This window comes from Maniola jurtina, chromosome Z, assembly GCF_905333055.1.
Source record: "Maniola jurtina chromosome Z, ilManJurt1.1, whole genome shotgun sequence".
Taxonomy (NCBI): Eukaryota; Metazoa; Arthropoda; class Insecta; order Lepidoptera; family Nymphalidae; genus Maniola; species Maniola jurtina.
The window spans coordinates 5,022,984-5,044,936 of record NC_060058.1 but is presented as its reverse complement, the minus strand read 5'-3'; the positions used below and the strand labels follow the sequence as shown (position 1 = coordinate 5,044,936).

The 21,953-nt window shown below is 37.0% G+C and overlaps 2 protein-coding genes and 1 long non-coding RNA gene across 7 annotated transcripts in view; 2 read left to right on the top strand and 1 right to left on the bottom strand.

The window, feature by feature from the left end:
• The window catches only part of LOC123880599 (neurocalcin homolog), a 101,052-nt gene that overhangs the window by 60,882 nt on the left and 18,217 nt on the right, over nt 1–21,953 (top strand). The gene's annotated exons all lie outside the window — the stretch shown is intronic.
• Nucleotides 1–21,953, top strand: part of LOC123880600 (neuronal calcium sensor 2) — a 99,242-nt gene that overhangs the window by 71,139 nt on the left and 6,150 nt on the right. The gene's annotated exons all lie outside the window — the stretch shown is intronic.
• Nucleotides 17,580–18,154, bottom strand: LOC123880602. Its single transcript, XR_006799296.1, has 2 exons — nt 17,841–18,154; nt 17,580–17,753 (listed from the first exon to the last, which is right to left on the bottom strand). It is a non-coding gene; the product is annotated as an uncharacterized LOC123880602 (long non-coding RNA).

Below are 21,953 nucleotides of genomic sequence, written 5' to 3'. Positions count from 1 at the left end.
TGGAAGTTGGCTAACCTGGAAAGGGTACGGCCATCGATAAAGAATTCTCTCATCGCGGGTATATGGCAGTTTAATCAAACTTGTACCCCTAATAATTATTGTGGCCGGATCGCTACACTTAGCTGCATAATATTTGCCATAGCGTGGTACATATAACCACGGTCGAAGGCTCCCTCCAATCATACTAGAGATGATTTTAAATTTTAAAACTCAAACTATTGCCTGCCGAAAATTGAGCCCGGAATCTCCCATTTATATAACCCCCAACGCTTACTAACTACTACGTCAGGTATTTTATACCTAGAGATCACGGGATCTCTAGGTATAAAATACCTGACGCTTTGGAAGCGCTTTGTTAACGAGCTGAATAATTATTCTAATGATCGACAAACAGTATCTACGAACAGACAACTGGAGACTTCAGAACTTGATTGGTACTAACAGCGGAATTTACTGTACCAAGCCATGTTTTTAACCCCCGACCCAAAAAGAGGGGAGTTATAAGTTTGACGTGTGTATCTGTGTATCTGTGTGTCTGTGTATCTGTGTATCTGTGTATCTGTGTATCTGTCTGTGGCATCGTAGCGCCTAAACGAATGAACCGATTTTAATTTACTTTTTTTTGTTTGAAAGGTGGCTTGATCGAGAGTGTTCTTAGCTATAATCCAAAAAAATTGGTTCAGCCGTTTAAGAGTTATGAGCTCTTTTCTAGTTTTCTTGTAGAAAAGAAGGTTAGATAACCGTTAGGTTCATAATATTATGTCAATTGACAAATGTCAAGCTGTCAAGATGGACGTTGCCTAGATACATAATTATTTATTTGAAAGTGATGTTTTGGAAAACTCAAATACTTTGTCGGGGGTGTTATAAATTTTTAATTTACACTTGTTTACAAGTGAATTATTCAGAGGATAACTCAAAATTTAAAAACCCCCGATACAAACTTCTTTAAGAAAACTAGAAAAGGTCTGATAACTTTTAAATGGCTGAACCGATTTTCTTCGATTATAGCTAAGATAACTCTTGATCAAGCCACTTTTCAAACAAAAAAAAAAACTAAATTAAAATCGGTTCATTAGTTTAGGAGCTACGATGCCACAGACAGATACACAGATACACACGTCAAACTTATAACAACGCTCTTTTTGGGTCGGGGTTAAAAATGCGGATAACAATAACCTAGCATATTAAATAAAAATATGAACAAAATAAAAGTAAAAAATATGAATTGTAATATGAGCGGTATAAATGCCTCAATTATTACACCTGCAGCAGTTTGTGGCGCGTCAGTTAAACTATTCATAAAAAATGTTGTGCATGCAATACACTGGATCATTAGCTGCAACATTGTTCGCGGGCTAACGTGGGGATGTATAATTAATTAATCGCTTTAATCTTATCGATCAAGCAGCAACGCTCTTCGCTACGTACCTGCTTACGAGTACTTATGGGATTTAGGTATTGTTTAAAGATTATTATACACTAGCGCGCTAGTACTATACGCCGCACTTCGTCTGCGTGGATTTAGTTTTTTTTAATCTTTTGGGAACTCTTCGATTTTTCAGGAATAAAAAGTAGCCTATGTCCTTCCCCGGGATGTACCCCAAGTCTGTACCAAATTTCATTAAAATTGGTTCAGCGGTTTGGGCCGTGAAATCGTAGCAGACAGACAGACAGACACACTTTCGCATTTATAATATTAGTAGTAGTATAGACTAGATGATGGCCGCACTTCGTCTGCGTGGATTTAGTTTTTTTTAAATCCCATGGGAACTCACTAATTTTCCAGGATAAATGTAGCCTATTTTCATCTCCGTGATGCAAGCTATATCTATACCACAAAATGGGTTAAGCGGGTGCGCCGTGAAATGGTAGCAGACAAACGGACAGACACACTTTCGTATTTATAATATTAAGTATGGATTTGTATTCAGCTTATATTATATCATAGATCATGGTATTTGCTGAAGTTTTTTCTATTTGCCAGTTACCTATAAAGTAAATCAAATAAAGAACCGCAAATAAGCGCAAAAGTTTCTCCGCTGAGCTTCATTTTGAAGATGGCACTATATGATGATGATAAAGTAAATGCTTTTGTGCCAAAGTGCCCAAGCGTTTAATGTCGAGAAATAAGGTTAATGTTAAGTCTTTGAACTTCTGTGTTAATATTAGGATCACAATGACAGTCCTAGTCTGTTTTCAGGAGGGGACTGAGGTTGTAAATTGGCGGCTTTACGCACATTAGTCTTCACTACCAAAGATGACTTATGAGTTATGACAGTGATAAGTATACCGATAATAAAAATGGCCAAGTGCAAATCAGACTCGCGCCTCAAGGGTTCCACATAATATAAATTCGATATCAATTTTTTAACCCCCGACCCAAAAAGAGGGGTGTTATAAGTTTGACGTGTGTATCTGTGTATCTGTGTATCTGTGTATCTGTCTGTGGCATCATAGATTCTAAACGAATGAACCGATTTTAATTTACTTTTTTTTGTTTGAAAGGTGGCTTGATCGAGAGTGTTCTTAGCTGTAATCCAAAAAAATTGGTTCAGCCGTTTAAAAGTTATCAGCTATTTTCTAGTTTTCTTGTAGAAAAGAAGGTTAGATAACCCTTAGGTTCATAATATTCAAGTGTCAATTGACAAATGTCAAGCTGTCAAGATGGACGTTGCCTAGATATACATAATTATTTATTTGAAAATGATTTGTCGGGGGTGTTGAAAATTTTTAATTTACACTTGTTTAAATTTCATTTAGAACAACTGGTGTCTATATATGGGATTCCACCTTTCAGTTCGGAAGATTCTACTTTTGAAATTCTAAAGCTGGAGATTGACTTGTACTGTTTGTTTGTGATGTACCATTCGAGGCGATCTTGTTACAATGCGGCGGCGGCACAGACTTACTTCTAGCGTGTGTACCGTCCGAGCTTTTAGCTCAAGTAAGCTCCATTTGTACTCGAAATGGTAGACCTACACTGACTTAAAGAGACACTCAAAGAGAATTCGCAAAAAAACTGACACGCGAGTGGAGGTTGCTGCGAATGATACATTACAAATCAACGTTACAAGCCAGTCTTCGGTTTAAGTTACAAAAACTCGACACCAAAATGTTACAAGTCAATCTCCAGCTTAATAATTACAATATTATCAATGTAACAATACCTAAACTAGACCGTCCTGTGGGCAACTGAAAGCTCAGCCGTTTTCTTGCATCACCTACCACGCAACTTTGTCATTAAGAGGGCTCTCTCCGTCACTCGTTTCATACAATCGTAGTTCCAATTTCATTTGAATATTAAGCAACCAAAGTCCATGAAACTTTGCAGACATATTCTAGAAACTAATATCTATGTCTGTGGTTTTCCAGATTTCTGTTAAAATATTCGGTTTCAAAGTTACGCGGTCTTAAAAATTTTCATACAAATCTTTGAGCCCCTTTAATTTTAAAACTACATGTTTTTAGAAAAATCTAAAACACCACAGACACAGATATTAGTTTCTAGAATATGTCTGCAAAATTTCATGGACTTTGGTTGCTTAATATTCAAATGAAATTGGAACTACGATTGTATGAAACGAGTGACGGAGAGAGCCCTGTTAAGGAATTAATCGTGTAGGTATGAACAATGTTTAAAGTGTCATGGCAATAAAAATTCTTTCGGAACCATCACACTAATATTTGTAAATACGAAAGTTTGTATAGGTGTGTGATGTGTGTACAACATTTAAGTATGATTTAGTTATGGTGCACGAAACCACCGTTCACGACAGTTAGGCACCTTATCATAATATCAAGCCTCAATAGCTCAACGGTTATAGGAGTGGACTGAATTCCGAAAGGTCGGCGGTTCAAACCCCAGCCGTTGCACTATTGTCGTACCCACTCCTAGCACAAGCTTTACGCTTAGTTGGAGGGGAAAGGGGAATGTTAGTCATGATTAAAATGGCTAGTATTCTTTAAAAAAAAAGTCGAGGCTTCGACGTCACTGGCAGTTGTCAAATTTTAGTACATTTGACGCAATTAGCGCTAAAGTAGCCCTATTTTTTGACATATAGTCGATTTAGGATCAAACCGAGAGTTCTCTCACTCTAATTCACACTGACGAAACTAGGAATAGGTAGGATATAATATAGCTACCAGATATTAATTATCACACTAATATTATAAAGGCGAAAGTTTGTGTGTGTGTGTGTGTGTGTGTGTGTGTGTGTGGGTATGTTTGTTACTCCTTCACGCAAAAACTACTGGACGGATTTGGCTGAAATTTGGAATGGAGATAGATAATATCCTGGATTAGCACATAGGCTACTTTTTATCCCGGAAAATCAAAGAGTTCCCACGGGATTTCTAAAAACCTTAATCCACGCGGGCGAAGTCGCGGGCATCGGCTAGTTGAAGATAATTCAGACTTGATATAAAGTGATCCCAAACAACTTACGCTGTTACTCTATCACACTAATATTATAAAGGCGAAAGTTTGTGTGTGTGTGTGTGTGTGTGTGTGTGTGTGTGTGTGTGTGTGTGTGTGTGTGTGTGTGTGTATGTTTGTTACTCCTTCACGCAAAAACTACTGGACGGATTTGGCTGAAATTCGGAATGAAGATAATATCCTGGATTAGCACATAGGCTACTTTTTATCCCGGAAAATCAAAGAGTTCCCACGGGATTTCGAAAAAACTAAATCCACGCGGGCGAAGTCGCGGGCATCGGCTAGTTACAAATATCTGCTTTCATATTACTGTACTGTAGTTAGAGTCACTTTTATTGATGGTAGGTACTCAGGTTCCAGGCGTCGAGTCGCGCGATTTTTCGTAGCTACTTCATATTCTATATCTGACGTATAAAAACAGTTGCTACGCTTCGCGGCAAGATATATACTTTATACAGGATACACTACTGCAATATACTTTTATATATTCTAGCAATCTTGACACAAAGTGAAGAGATTTGTATAGCTTTTGTGTCAATCTTAGTCTTAACAGGACAATCTAATTGTGTACAAGTGTAAATTAAAAATTTATAACACCCCCGACAAGTGAAGGTTACAGTTACTAGAAAAGAGCTGATAACTTTTAAACGGCTGAACCGATTTTCTTCGATTGTAGCTAAGAGCACTCTCGATCAAGCCCCCTTTCAAACAAGAAAAACTAAATTAAAATCGGTTCATTAGTTTAGGAGCTACGATACCACGGACAGATACACAGATACACACGTCAAACTTGTAACACCCCTCTTTTTGGGTCGGGGGTTGAGAAGGAATAGCTGACTGACTGACTTATCTATCAACGCACAGCTCGAACTACTGGACGGATCAGGTTGTTTAGCATGCCGATAGCTGTTATGACGTAGACATCACTAAGAACGATTTGTTGAAAATACTATCCCTAAATTGGTAAAACAGGGTTTGAAATGTGTGTGTAGTCCGCGCAGACGAAGTCGCGGGCATAAGCTATACTAGATTTATTATGAAAAGACTCATTATGGTAAGGTTTTTATAAACACTTCTACGGAACCCTATACATTAAACGTGTACTGTACTGTAGTTGACTAGTTTTTAAAGTGTAAAATATCCTAAGCACACCTTTTCACGATATATTTGCTGACCTTCTGTTTCAACTAGAATTGTCTCATCACGAATCTCGAATGGTTGCTAATTGCACCATTAATGGTGAATATTCTTGAAATTGTAGAGGCACCAGACTTCAACGTGACTAGCATTAGTGTGCATGACCGACCTCAAACTAAAAATGGTGGCCGCGAACCTACGTTTTGTACGTGTGCTAACTGTCAATACATCGGCTATTACTTTCTATGATCGGATACGAAACTTGCTATTGAATATGTAATGGCCCTGGTACCCGATGCTCCAATGCGCTCGCGAATGCTCTTAGTGATTGTGAATAGGCCCAGGTGATATTTGCCGCGTGATTTGAAAACAAAGCTGACTCTGACCAAAATCTTGATTTTTCAATACGGCTAGGTACCTACCTAAAGATTCTAAGTAATAATTGAGCCAAAACAACTAAGTATAGTAACACTAGTAGAATCACAGGTACATATGAAAGTTACCGAGACAGATCTTGACAACGGGCGTGTTTTTTGTCGTAGAATTACAGGTGACCTGGGCGTCAAAATTGCCAATTTTCGGATAGTGCCTTTTTTGTTTTTAACCCCCGACCCAAAAAGAGGGGTGTTATAAGTTTGACGTGTGTATTGACGTGTGTATCTGTGGCATCGTAGCTCCTAAACTAATGAACCAATTTTAATTTACTTTTTTTTTGTTTGAAAGGTGGCTTGATCGAGAGTGTTCTTAGCTATAATCCAAGAAAATCTGTTCAGCCGTTTGAAAGTTGTCAGCTCTTTTCTAGTCACTGTAACCTACACTTGTCGGGGGTGTTATAAATTTTTAATTTACACTTGTCTAATCAAGACATAGCTAAGTTCAAATAAAAGTGTCAGTCTTAGCACTGCACTGGCACGATCTAGGTAGTTACTTGTCGAATGTTTTAAGCCAAGGTAAACTTGAATTAGACACATCCGAATAAATACTCGTGCTGTTATAATATATTCCTATTTACTTACTTACTTAAACTTAACTAAGTCTAGATACTTATCACTCGATGTCATCATCATCATCGTTATCGTCAATTGATATTCATTTATATATCTTGTAGGGATTCCACTCGCCACGGTTGCGCCGTCTGTCACATTATTCAGCATCTATTCTTATTTAAACTTAACTGGGCTCTCTCCGTCACTCGTTTCATACAATCGTAGTTCCAATTTCATTTGAATATTAAGCAACCACAGTCCATGAAATTTTGCAGACATATTCTAGAAACTAATATCTATGTCTGTGGTTTTCCAGATTTCTATTAAAATATTCGGTTTCAAAGTTACGCGGTCTTAAAAATTTACATACAAATCTTTGAGCCCCTGTAATTTTAAAACTACATATTTTTGGAAAAATCTAAAACACCACAGACACAGATATTAGTTTCTAGAATATGTCTGCAAAATTTCATGGACTTTGGTTGCTTAATATTCAAATGAAATTGGAACTACGTTTGTATGAAACGAGTGACGGAGAGAGCCCTCTTAAACTCAGTCTGCTTATTCAACTGAACATGAATCCATAGTCCAGTTTCTCTAGATGCTTTGTTATGAAACATTTATCATAGTAGGTAGATGACAGGTCACTAACAAAATGTCATAGCTCAAGTGGCCTGGTTTGCACACATGTAAACTTGTATGTTTCTTATTACGAAATGTAGAAAAAAAGTTTTACAGTATCAACAACTTCAGTTTTTTTATAAACCTTGCACATTAAAGATTGGAAAATATTCATATTTAATACCTCTTATCATCGACAATAAATTTGAAAAGATTCGAAAATATTTCTTTTAAATGAGACCAAAATATTTACTGAATTGAATTTCTATGATTGTGTTTGTGTGGTTAAAATCTATAGAGCGCACTTTGACTTTGCTTAGACTTAAGTTTTAGTAAAACGAGACTGATTTGTGCTAGCGGTATAACGCTGTCTCGTTTTAACAGTGTCTCAAGTCTAAGCAAAGTCAAAGTCAAAGTCAAAGTGCGCTCTATAGATCTCAGCCTGAGTGTCTTAAGATCCTGACAAATGTGAGATGCAAATGTTTGATTTAATATGCAGCGGCACGTTTTGCTTGGCTGACGTATTTCGCCTATTTCATTTTAATAGTAGATTCTTGCCTTCAGATTTCTCGTTAAACTATTTCGGTAGATCGCAACTCTACGTTCGAATATATATAAATCACCTCAGGGTTTATAAAAAAAAAACTTCTGAAAATAAACCATCATGATTCGCTATAGTATATATGACGTAACGTATTCTGCGTCCAGTGTGTGTGTAGCTACATCAAGTAAGTATGGAATCCGTCTCTGTTGTATGGAATTATTATTTATTTAGTTCGAATAGATCAAAGGAATGCGTATATAGGTGATTCATCATCATAATCAAACCATCGCCGGCCTACTACAGAGCACAGGTGTCCTCTCGGAACGAGAAGTGTTTAGGTCATAGTCCACTACGCTGACCAAGTGCGCATTGGCAGACGTAGGTATATAATATAGGAGATTTTTTTTTACCCCCTCGGGTTTTGAATTTTAAAAAATCATTTCTTAGCGGAATTTACGTCATGTCTTGTCAGTTAATCTCATTTACATAAACATATTGGCAAAGATTTATATTCACTGAAATGTGATGCCTCAATGTTGTAAGCAAATACGATTTTTAACCCCCGACCCAAAAAGAGGGTTGTTATAAGTTTGACGTGTGTATCTGTATATCTGTGTATCTGTATATCTGTGTATCTTTGTGTCTGTGTATCTGTCTGTGGCATCGTATCTCCTAAAGTAATGAACCGATTTTAATTTAGTTTTTTTTTTGTTTGAAAGGTGGTTTGATCGAGAGTGTTCTTAGCTATAATCCAAGAAAATCGGTTCAGCCTTTTGAAAGTTATCAGCTCTTTTCTAGTTAATGTAACCTTCACTTGTCGGGGGTGTTATTAATTTTAAATTTACACTTGTATTTTACAATGTAGGTGCGGTAAGGTATCATCACCCGTTGATGTGTTAGCTGATTTATGAAACGGTAGTGTGCAGTCAGCTAAATCTAGAGATACCGATAAGCTTAGCAAGTTAGCACACAGAGATTTGCGACGTTCATTAATGTGCCTGCGTCCGCACGTTTCCACTGTCACACGGCTCTTCTAATTGAAATAAAATCCTAAGTGACTAAGTACTTGCTTTACGTCCACGCGTCAGGATACAGAATTAAATTGTATGTTTACAGTTCACGACAGTTAGGGAACTTCTAAAGCCGGCTCTACACTCGCACGTGAAGTCGCGCCGTTATTTCACGCTGTGAATATATGACGAGTGAACGGTGTCCCTCCACACCCGCAAATCTTCACAGTCTTGTTCGTGACTATGGACGAAACCCTTTGTCGCGGACCAAAAACCGACACTGATCGGGGAAAGGCGCGAAGCGCGAACGCGAAGGCATGAACAACATCTACAATCGTGATTCGCATTTGTCGCGGGCTTTCGCGGCCGTTTGCGCTGTGAGTGTAGAGTCCACTTAACAAAACGTCGAGGCTTCGACGTCACTGGCAGGTGTCAAATGTCAGTACATTTGACGCAGGTAGCTCTAAAGTAGCCCTATTTGTTTTTGATTTAATGTCACCACAGCCTACTCATAGTATTTGACATATTATCGTCGATTTAGGATCAAACCGGGAGTTTCCCTCACTTCAGTTCACTCTGGTTCAGTTATATGACATTTATATATACCTACCTAGTGCCTATACACTTATAGTTGCCCTCACCGGGTTAGCGCGGGGGCTGTGCGGGTGTGCGGAGCGCCCCACCCCGATTGCCACCTTAACTTGTCGCGTATTATAGGTACATATATATCTATTTAAATTAAGTAAATCTCTTCGGCAATAGATTATAGAATAATTACTTATACTAGAACGAGTTTATTGCATAAGTCTATCAAGATATTATTTACCTATCATATCACACGGGATTTTTTGCTTGGACATTGTTTAAGAGGGGTCTCTCCGTCACTCGCTCCATACAAACGTAGTTCCAATTTCATTTCAATACTAAGCAACCAAAGTCCATGAAATTTTGCAGACATATTCTAGAAACTAATATCTTTGCCTGTGTTTTTCCAGATTTCTGTTAAAATATTCGGATTCAAAGTTACGCGGTCTTAAAAATTCACATACAAATCTTTGAGCTCCTGTAATTTTGAAACTACATATTTTTAGAAAAATCTAAAACACCACAGGCACGGATATTAGTTTCTAGAGTATGTCTGCAAAATTTCATGGACTTTGGTTGCTTAGTATTCAAATGAAATTGGAACTACGATTGTATGGAGTAAGCCCTGTTAACAACATTGCGTGACAAAAGTTACTTTTAATTCCGGACAATCAAAGAGTTCCCACCGGGTGTTAAAACACTAATCCACGCGGATGCAGTTGCAGTTTATTTCTCTGTGTATATAAAAGGAAAACCTGACTGACAGTCTGACTAACTGACTGACCTATCGACAGCTCAAACAAGTCGACTGATCGGACTGAAATTTGATATGCAGATAGCAGCTTTTATGACTTCCGCTAAGAAAGGATTTTTGAAAATTCAATTTCTTAAGGGGTAAAACAGGTGTTCGAAATTTGTGTATTCCACGCGGATGAAGTCGCGGGCATAAGTAATACATTTCGCAAAAATTCCTAATAAGTACTTTAATAAAAATTAAATTAAAAATTTAAAAAACCCCCGACACATAAACCTCTAAAAAGTAAAAAAATAATAGGTAAATATGTATGGGCCCTTTAAGAATAGTATAAATAGTAAAGTTTTATCCAAGCGCTCGTTGCGCCAGGGGACCGCTACCTATGATAAACTATGAAAGTCATCTGTTGTAGAAAGAATAGTCTTTAGCGGTCCCCCGACGCAACGAGCGCTTGGATAAAACTTTACTATTTATACTATTCTTAAAGGGCCCATACATATTTACCTATTATTTTTTTACTTTTTAGAGGTTTATGTGTCGGGGGTTTTTTAAATTTTTAATTTAATGTTCCAATGATGTTCAATGATGCTACACAGACGTTTTAACTAATTTATTGCACACAACAAACACTTAGGCTAAATCTTATCCTAGGTTTTAGGCGCCAGGAGAGTTTTTCTATCTTATGCCGGAACTCTGCCAAAACCAGACCTCGGCTAGCTGTATTCAGGGTTTGTAAATAACAGGCTCCAAGAAGGGCATTCCCGTTAGGCTACGACAATCGAGAAATCAACATTTTAAAAAGAACACCATAAAAGCTAAAGTTAGGCCCCCTACTATTAATAACTATGCAACTCACCCCTTCTATAATTCGATCCAGAACACATTATTTGCTAATCGCAAATTAATAAAGATTTCTATTACTTAAAATATCCGAAACTATGGCACATAACTAACACATCACATGAGCATTGCCTCCGGTCGGTACACAAAACGTCATCTCGCATTTGACAGCTGATCGGTAATATCGTAATGACCGACCGTGACCTTCAACTTCACTATTATAAAGAATCTATTACAAAATACTAATTAGAGCCTAGATGATTTCGTCAGGATTCGAACTCGGGTATTGCGGTATACATTTTATTCTCAGGAAGTATGAAATCTTCCTAATCCATTATATTCCCCCAACCTAAGAAGAAAAAAAAATATGATCCTATGAGGATATATTTTATTTTCTTTATGCATCATCACGCCATGATGCCTTTAAATCTTTGGCATGCCAAACACCAATAGATTTGCCATGAGCGTTGTTCAAGTGAAAAACCTTATCCGATATTTTCTCTACTATTATTGCTTTCTCAAATTTCGGTGCTAATTTTGCCATAAACTTTGTACCTGCTTTAGACAAAAATTTAGTTCTTTTCCAAACCACATCGCCCACTTTAAAGTTTGCTATTTGCCGTTTTGTGTTATACAACCTGATACTTTTGTCGTGTGCCGATTTTAGCTTCAGTTGTACTTCTTTGTACAACTCAGATCGAGCCTTTAAGTTTGATAAATATCCCTCTGTATCAATAAGAAGTGGTTGGTCATTAGTAAATGATTGTATGCAATCTGATTTATTGGTAAGATTTGCTGGAAAGGATGTTTCTCGGCCAAAAAATAAAAATGATGGGGTATATTCTGTAGTTTCATGCACCGATGTCCGAATTATTATTTATTATTATTTATTATTTTATCCTCCCTTTATTTTTTTTTTTTTTTTTTTTTTTTAATTATTATTATTATTTTTTTTTTTTTTTTTTTTTGTAATTTTTTAATATATTTTTTCCTTTCTTTTTTGTCTTTTTATATTTTTTCTCAATATTATGTATATGCAGGTAAATATATATTTTTTTTTCCTTCAAATTAGTAAGTATAAATATACTTTTTTTTTTTTTTTTCTTCTTCAGAGGTCATCCCAAATGCGGGCAAAGGCCTCCCCCCTTTTCTTCCAGTAATCTCTGTTCGCTACCAGGCGCGTCCAGAGCACTCCAAGGCCGTCGAACTCCTCCAGCTCTGCGCGCCACCGCGTGCGGGGCCTGCCACGGCGCCGCGCTATGTAGCGTGGACACCAGACTGTGCTCTCCCGCGTCCACCTGTTGTCAGATTGTCGCATTACGTGACCAGCCCATTTCCATTTCAGTTTTCTCGCTTGTCTGATAACATCGATCAACTTAGTTCGGTTCCTTAGGCATTCGTTTCTTAATTTATCTACCAGCCTCACTCCGAGAATACTCCTTTCCATTTTCCTTTGTGCTATCTTTACTTTCTTGATCTCTTCTTTATTTAGTGCCCAGGTTTGTGCTCCATAACTCAAAATTGGCAGTATACATGTGTTAAATACTTTCGATTTAGTGGACAGTGATATTTTTTTGTTTTTAAAAATGTATTTTAAGCTCCAGTACCTTTTCCACGCATTCGAAATTCTTTTATTTAGTTCGTCGCCTTGGGTAGAGCTCTTGAACGATATCGTTTTTCCTAAATACGTAAAACTATCTACTGTTTCTAGGATATCATTCTCCAGACTTATAGAGGTCGAGCAACCTGTGTTGGACATGATCTTAGTTTTACTTTTATTCATTTTTAAACCGACTTTACCACAGTGTGTATTTAGTTCGTCTAACATTGCTTGTAGGTCTTCTTCGTTGGTGCTAAATAACGCTATGTCGTCTGCGAATCTTATATTGCTCATATATCTGCCATTAATCCTTATACCTTTTTGATGCCATTTTAGCTTTCGGAAGATGTTTCGATGTCCGAATAGCATGAGCAAATTCCTGTAAATGTATGTCCCATTCATTATGCTTTTTAGAATTTATATAGGAAGCTATCATGGTACCAATAACTCTATTAACGCGCTCAGTGGGATTGCTTTGAGGGTGGTAGTTTGGGGTGTACCAAATTTGACTATCATACTTCTTAGCAAGTTCTCTAAATAAGTGTGAATCAAATTGCTTTCCGTTATCACAGATTATGGCCACAACTTTTCCAAAAAGCAGAAACTGCTTCTCTAAAATTTCACAAATTTTGTCGGCTTTACCTGATCTCAAGGGAAATAATAATGTAAACTTACTAAATAAGCAGGTTATTACTAATAGCATTGTATTACAATTTTTACTTTTAGGGAAAGGCCCCATTAAATCCAAAGATATTACCTGCCATGGGCCGGTAACTGTTCTGTGTTGGCCCATATGACCTAATGGTAATTTTTGTGAAACTTTGACTTTTGCACAAGTATCACATTTCCCTATATATTGCCTGACTTCCCGTAGCATATCCGGCCAAAAGTAAAATTGTTTAATTCGAAATAATGTTTTCCGTATGCCTAAATGACCCGCTGTGACATCATCATGACAGTATTTTAAGACATCAGCACGCAGAGATTTCGGGATAACCAATTTCCAATCATTAACTTTGTCCGGATATTGTTTTAAACAAATTTTCTTATATAGTAAACCCTCTCTAACCTGCCAGTCATGACTAATATTCTGCCCACTTTCTATTCTAGCTACCATGCTTTTATACCATTCATCTTTATGCTTATCCAAAATCTGTATGTTACTTCGATCTGAATCTATAAGTGCATTAATTGACCTAGATAAGGCATCTGGCACTACATTGCTCCTGCCCGGTCTGTGAATTATATCGAAACTAAATTGCTGTAGCTTCATAGCCCATCGCCCTAATCTACCATGCGGATCCTTCATCTTATGTAACGTTTTAAGTGCACTGTGATCGGTAACTACGGTGAAGTGTGTGCCATCTATATACGGTCTAAATTTCTCTATAGCGTAGAGGATGCTTAAAAGTTCCCGTTCCGAAGTTGAGTACAATTGTTCGCGATTATTTAATTTTCTACTTAAATAAGATATAGGTTGATCGACATTATTAATTTTCTGACATAACACGGCGCCTATTCCCTTACTTGAGGCATCACACTGTATTATGAAGGGTTTGGTGAAATCTGGACAAGAAATGACCGGTGCTGAAGTAAGTAATGTTTTCAGATTTAAAAATGCCTTGTCCGCTTCTTCAGTCCAGACAAACTTTTTAGTCCTTTTACCTTTTGTCAAATCATGAAGTGGGGCCGCTATTAGAGAGAAATTTCTAACAAACCTTCGGTACCAACTAGCAATTCCAATAAATCTCTTCAATTCGGTGATGTTTTTGGGTCTTGGGAAGTTCATGATTGCCGAAACTTTATCAGGATCTGTACGCAGTCCGTCTTTGTCTACTATGTAGCCTAAAAATCGTAAACTAGGTCGTGCAAAATTACATTTATCAATATTTATTGTAAGACCAGCCTCCTTAAGGATGTTCGTTACACGCTTTAAAATTTCTAAGTGTTCATCAAAGCTTTCCGAGCAAATAACAATGTCATCTAGGTAAGTCCAAACTTTACCTTCTAGAGCATGAAATAAAATATCCATTAATCTCTGTTGAGATTGTGATGCGTTTACTAAGCCAAAAGGCATAACTTTAAAATGAAAAAGACCCCTGCCCGGTATAGCAAATGCTGTTTTTTCTTTACTAGATTCCTCGAGTTCAATTTGCCAAAAGGCTGATTTTAAGTCAATTGTACTTAGAAATTTCGCATTTCTCAAATTATCTACAATGCAGGAGACTCTTGGTAGCGGATAAGTATCTCTTTTCGTAATTTTATTGAGCTGTCTGCTATCTAGGCAAAGCCTATTAGTACCATTAGCTTTTTTTACTACAACGATAGGAGAGCACCAGGGACTATGGGAAGGTTCAACTACGTCTTTTTCTAACATCTCATCCAATTCGCGTTCAATTTCTTTCCTAATGGCTGGAGAAAAGTTATACTGTTTTTGATATATTGGTTTACTGTCCCCTGTATCTATAGAATGCTTGAGGATTTTAGTTCTACCTAAACCTACACCTACGCATTTCCTTATTTCATCTATAATGTCTAAAAGTTTTTGTTGTTGGACTTCGTCTAATTCTTCTTTGCTTACTAGAGCTGCCGTTTTGTCTTCAATGGAACTAACTACTGGTATTCCTTCTGATGCTTCTACTTTAAACCTAAATGAGATTTCAAATATGTCAAAAAAGTCTTTACCCAAGATCAATTGTTGAGACAAATCAGGCATGAGCAGCATGGAGACATAGTGAAACTGATTATTGAACACTACTGGCACATCAAAACCTTCATTTATACAATGACTAGCACCATCTGCCGTAGCGATACGCATAGATTTTATTTTATGTGACTTCACCCCAAGCCGTTTCAAAGTATCCCCAAATTCTCTATTCACTACTGTACAAGTAGCCCCAGAATCTAATAACCCATTGCAAATATAATTAAGAATATTTAGCCGTATATATGGCCTGTTATCATTTTCCTTTTTTAATGTCAACTGGGATACTGATTTCTTAGACATGAAGGTGTGAATAAAATCTAACCAGTCCTGCCACTCTTCATTATCACCTTTAGCGGAAAGGTTCAGTTGGCAGGTTTCCGACCTTCCCCACTGGCGTTTCTCTTACATGTGCAATCTTTTAAGGTTATACCAAAACGGCCGCAGCGGTAGCAAAATAACCTTTGTTTCGGTACAGAACATGACCGGAATAAATGACCAGTCTCACGACAATTCCAGCATCTCATATTACTGCTAGGTTTATTATCTGTACTTTTTATGAGACTTACCTCTTTTTTGTCTATGACCGTTTCTGTACTTGACTTGTAAGCTAAGTCTGGTTCTAATGCGTTAACTACCGATTTCGGTTCCTGAAATTTGTCACAATTGATCTTGGTTCTTTCGATAATCCGCATGACATTTACCAGATCGGAAATTGAGGTAAAAGTATCCCGACATACCGCCCTTTGATAATACGGCTGCAGATTTTTAACTATAATCATTAATTTCTCAGTTTCCGAAATTTTATTAGGAAGTCTATTGAACATATTCTGCATTACCGCAATGAATATCAGTACTGGCTCATTCTTTCCTTGAGTTCTCGTTTTTGCCTCAGTTAGTAATTCTTCCTGATAGTAGGGCGACTGGAAAGTACGCTTTAATAACAAAACTAATTCGTTCCAGTCCCTCACAAATTCTCTATTCGCACGAAACCATATTAACGCGTCCCCTTTAAAAAAATCGATTGCATGCTGCCATAAATCATCATGTGTCGCATGCCTGGCATCCTTTAGTTCCTGTACTCTTTCAATGAAGGCGTTGACGCTAAATTTGCTGTCACCAGAAAAATGAACACCCCACTGGCTTATCGGTACTAACTTATGCTTACGCACAGGTTGAATTTCATCAACTGGAAGCATGTCTTGCATAACGTTCGAGTTAGCGCCTGCCTTTTCTTCGGAAGTCTGCTCATCTATAAGGTTTAAAATTTTCTTACTATCCTCACCTATAGAATTATGCAAGGCCTCTCTCATTTCCGGAGTTATTTCTTCCCCATCTTGCATGTCATCCTTGCCTTCTAGTTCCTCTAATAATATGGATGTTTTATCTAAGAGCGCGTTACGTCTAGCTTTCTCAATTTCATCCAAAGGTATAGCCAAGTTTAATCTATTTACTACATGAAATAAACGTGAAACTAACCGCTTATAAAGCTGCTTATCTGGCTTTTCTTGTATCTCGGATAGATAGCACGTAATAGTGCTAATCTTTTTAGAGCATGTATCTAATTCCGCACTAGGACTATTTACAGATTGCGGAGGTGATTTTAACTCGTACGACACTTCCATTGAGCTTTCAGCCTCCAACATGTTTTTTAGGATTTTTTTTAAGGCCGATACTAACCCTGGTTGGCGAGTTCGAATTCGACTTCATCTTTTAACAAGTATTGAGGATCCATGGTTGGAAACAACTCAAGAACAACTTACGGTTATGGAGTAATACAATAATACGGAGTAATACTATAATTATTGCGTTGTTTGTTAACTGTTATATGGCTACACAATTTGCCAAAACGAATTGTCATATGCCTTACCTATACAACTAACATAATTATTTTACACTATTACACTAAACACTACACATTAAAAAAATATTTACAGAACATCTATGAGTAATAATCCTTAAGCCTTATAATTACTTAAGTGACACAGGATAAGATTATTTCCCCAATACTAACTATTAACTAATTATACGTGACAACCCTGCATAACATTCATGATAGTACGTCCATTTTACTTCAATATAACGTAGCTATAACAATGCAAGAACGCCGGGTAAAAATCGCAACCCGGTGTAACACTATCTTAATTATAAAATAATTCCCGTTAAGTGTATGTAATCTTGCAAGGCATGAGCGCGCCGCTGCGATGTATAATATTATTTTGAACGCGGGTACCGCCGTCCACTTAATGTTACTCGCTTAATTATGTTACAACTGGGCTAATATCCATGCAAACCCTTTAGTTTTTAACGTTGGGCGCTATTTTGTTACGGGTTCCAATGATGTTCAATGATGCTACACAGACGTTTTAACTAATTTATTGCACACAACAAACACTTAGGCTAAATCTTATCCTAGGTTTTAGGCGCCAGGAGAGTTTTTCTATCTTATGCTGGAACTCTGCCAAAACCAGACCTCGGCTAGCTGTATTCAGGGTTTGTAAATAACAGGCTCCAAGAAGGGCATTCCCGTTAGGCTACGACAATCGAGAAATCAACATTTTAAAAAGAACACCATAAAAGCTAAAGTTAGGCCCCCTACTATTAATAACTATGCAACTCACCCCTTCTATAATTCGATCCAGAACACATTATTTGCTAATCGCAAATTAATAAAGATTTCTATTACTTAAAATATCCGAAACTATGGCACATAACTAACACATCACATGAGCATTGCCTCCGGTCGGTACACAAAACGTCATCTCGCATTTGACAGCTGATCGGTAATATCGTAATGACCGACCGTGACCTTCAACTTCACTATTATAAAGAATCTATTACAAAATACTAATTAGAGCCTAGATGATTTCGTCAGGATTCGAACTCGGGTATTGCGGTATACATTTTATTCTCAGGAAGTATGAAATCTTCCTAATCCATTATAGGGGGTTTTTTAAATTTTTAATTTAATTTTTATTTCACGCTTTTTAAACTTTATTCATAAATTACCGTTTATTTGTGCCATTCTAAAACCCAATTTCTATAATAATATAAATCCAATAAGGCAGCTAATATCTCTTCAAAAGTAACATCAATGTTATGTTAACAGGGCTCTCTCCGTCACTCGTTTCCACTCGTTTCATACAATCGTAGTTCCAATTTCATTTGAATATTAAGCAACCAAAGTCCATGAAATTTTGCAGACATATTCTAGAAACTAATATCTGTGTCTGTAGTTTTTTAGATTTTTCTAAAAATATGTAGTTTTAAAATTACAGGGGCTCCAAGATTTGTATGAAAATTTTAAGACCGCGTAACTTTGAAACCGAATATTTTAACAGAAATCTGGAAAACCACAGACATAGATATTAGTTTCTAGAATATGTCTGCAAAATTTCATGGAATTAGGTTGCTTAATATTCAAATGAAATTGGAACTACGATTGTATGAAACGAGTGGAAACGAGTGACGGAGAGAGCCCTCTTAATTATACGTTCCATGAAATATTTTTGACCGAACATCACTAAATCAAGAATTATCTGAATGACTCACATAGTTTAACACGACCAAAACGAAATATCTGTTTCTAACATGTCGTTGCTTTAAAAATGTACCCATTTTACGTAGTCGTATAATAGTTCGCTTTTCAAGATATACCTACGATTAAATTGAAATCGACTTTCACCCGATGAAATAAGGAATAAAGTGGCTTGTATTTCATTTTGTTTGTTATTGCATGTCAAATTTTTATTTGACATAACTTTCAAAAACCGGTCAAGTGCGAGTCTGCCTCACACATGAAGAGTTCCGTACAAGTTTTTTTTTATGTAATGACAATTCAGTTGTCGGATTTTTCTCTTTACTTGGGCCATAGGAGTAGAGTGTTTGGGCTATAAGATATTGCTACCTGCCTTTCATGATTCTACGTAAACGGGAAGTACCCAATTTATAAGTTTTGATTCTCTTGAAAGATGACACACAGACAGACAACGAAGTGGTGAAGGAAAACACCCTCAGGAAACCTGCATGCTTGAGAGTTGGCCATAATGCTCCCTCAAAGGTGCGTGAGGTGTGCCAATACGTGCTTGGCCAGTGTGGTAGCTTCTCATTCTGAGAGGAGACTTGTGCTCAGTAGTGAGCCGGCTATGGGTTGATCCTGATGATGATGAATTTTAAACGTATTTTGTCAAAGTAAATAAGCTGAGTTCAAGCAGATAAAATAAAAAGAAGGTGCGCCTAATGCATCATCCAAACCTGCGCGACAAAGCGACTACGATGCGGGAACCTCAGCCGCGCGGAGGGTCATCGCCTCCTACGATATTTAATGGTGCCATGCACACCTACGCGACTACAACAGTCGAGGCTACCTACAACATCTTTTTTTTCTACAGATACCTACTGAACCCTAAAAATAGTTTGACTATGGTTTGGGTTGATTGTTCGTGGCCTTTGGTTGACTGTTGGATATTATAATTGAATTGATGTTTTCTCGTTTAACTGTGATTATAATATTTTATAAATTAGAAACTCCGCGCCTACGATCCAAAGTATCGGAGTTTTCCAAAACATTATTATCAAATAAATAATTATGTATCTAGGCAACGTCCATCTTGACAACTTGACATTTGCCAATTGACATAATATTATGAACCTCTGTTACAATAGTGAAAGATCCCAGGGCCACCAGCCGTCACGTATTTTCTGACGAATGAAATGTGGACGATTGAGTAGTGTTACTATGTACTAAGAACGCATGCCTACAGACCTGCTAGCTTGCTTAGACGGCCAATTTTCAGGTATCATGTAATCAAGGTACATAAAAACATTACTTACCTCACGTAAATTCTCCAATTTTTTTAATTTTTAGCAGATTTTTTTTAATATTAATAATTAATTGACATAAGTAAACTATAAGAGAGTGAGAGAGAAGTCAATATATCGTAATACATGTCTTACTCAGTCTCATGCGCGTAGATAATGATGGCCTCGCGCTCAAACCCACAGAGGCATTAAAATTGAATTTAGGGGATGATTGGCCCTCTGGATCGGTCTGTCTTCTTGTAAAAGGTTTTAAAATAGTTGTCTGGTGGACATATATAAAAATGGAGCATCAGAATTTACGTGCAGTTAAGTAATTACTTATTTTGGGAGCTTTAAAGCGTCTGCGAAGCAATACGGCCGACGCGGGAAGTGTCTGGGAGTATTGGCGACATATTTTTAAGGATATTGCCTAAAATATACGTAAAAATCAGTTTGGCGAATTTACGTGAGGTAAGTAATGTTTTTATGTACCTTGATTATCAGATACCTGAAAATTTGCCGTCTAAGCAAGCTAGCACGTAGGCTAGGCATGCTTTCTTAGTACTTACTAACACTACTCAATCGTACATGTTTCCTGTGTCAGAAAATACGTAACCTCTGGTGGTCCTGGGATAAAAGTAATAAGAAAACCAGAAAAGAGCTGATAACTTCCAAACGGCTGAACCAATTTTTTTGGATTATAGCTAAGAACACTCTCGATCAAGCCACCTTTCAAACAAAAAAAACTAAATTAAAATCGGTTCATTCGTTTAGGCGCTACGAGGCCACAGACAGATACACAGATACACAGATACACAGATACACAGATACACAGACACACAGATACACAGATACACAGATACACAGATACACACGTCAAACTTATAACACCCCTCTTTTTGGGTCGGGGGTTAAAAAATAATAATAATTAGGGCTTCCTGTAAAGAGGGGCATTTTATTATATAGAAAAACATAAAAGCAGTATACACTGTAAGCAGACTATATCGTGAACGTTGGATGATGCGGCATTTTTAGAATGTTGTCCGTGATCGGATGTAAATTTATCGAATTTCCTCCCCAACGCGAAGCGCAGTTTTGTTAAATAAAAGCCCTTGTACATTTTTTATGTTTTAATGATGACTCAGTGTTATTATAAATGGAATAGGAACGGTAATTTTTCTTAAATTCCCAGGTAATTAATTTCGCTAAAGGCCGATTTTTTTTTTCAATAAATTGGGCGTATTGTATAGAAAATCTATTAAAATGACTAAAAATTTGAAAATGTTTTTTTATTGTTGTCTTATAGCACATGTTAAGGAAAAAGTGGTTACATCACAAAAAAAACATAAAATGTGTTCATTAACAATTAATTAGTCGCCCGATGAGGCTATTAAACTAATTTTTTTTTAGCACTAAGACTGGCTGGATAGTTTTAGATACTCCAAATTACATTTAAAATGTTAAAGTAAACGTCGCTACATTTTGTTCCTGAAAAGTATTACAGATTTCAAGTTTCAACCCCAGCTTTTCCCATTTCGATGGCTTTGTAGCTGTATATTGAACTGCCGCGCCGTCTTTTGTGATGCTTTTATCCAATTTGAGACACCGATTTGAAGTCCGACTGTATTGCTTATCGCTTAGGAAGTACATAATACTTTATAAGGCTACTTGACCAGCTACTTTAGTTTAACATCGGTGATGTATACCAGCTGTATTATTTCTATGTAGCCATCTTGTAGTATACAAGTGCGCCTTTACGACGAATGAAAAAAACCCGGCCAAGTGCGAGTGAGACTCGCGCACGGAGGGTTTCGTACTCGGGCACTAAGTATACGTCATTTTGCATGCGAAATCAAAAACTTTTATGCATAAAAATAAATAAAAATCTGTTTTAGAATATACAGGTAAAACCCTTTCTTATAATACCCCGCTTA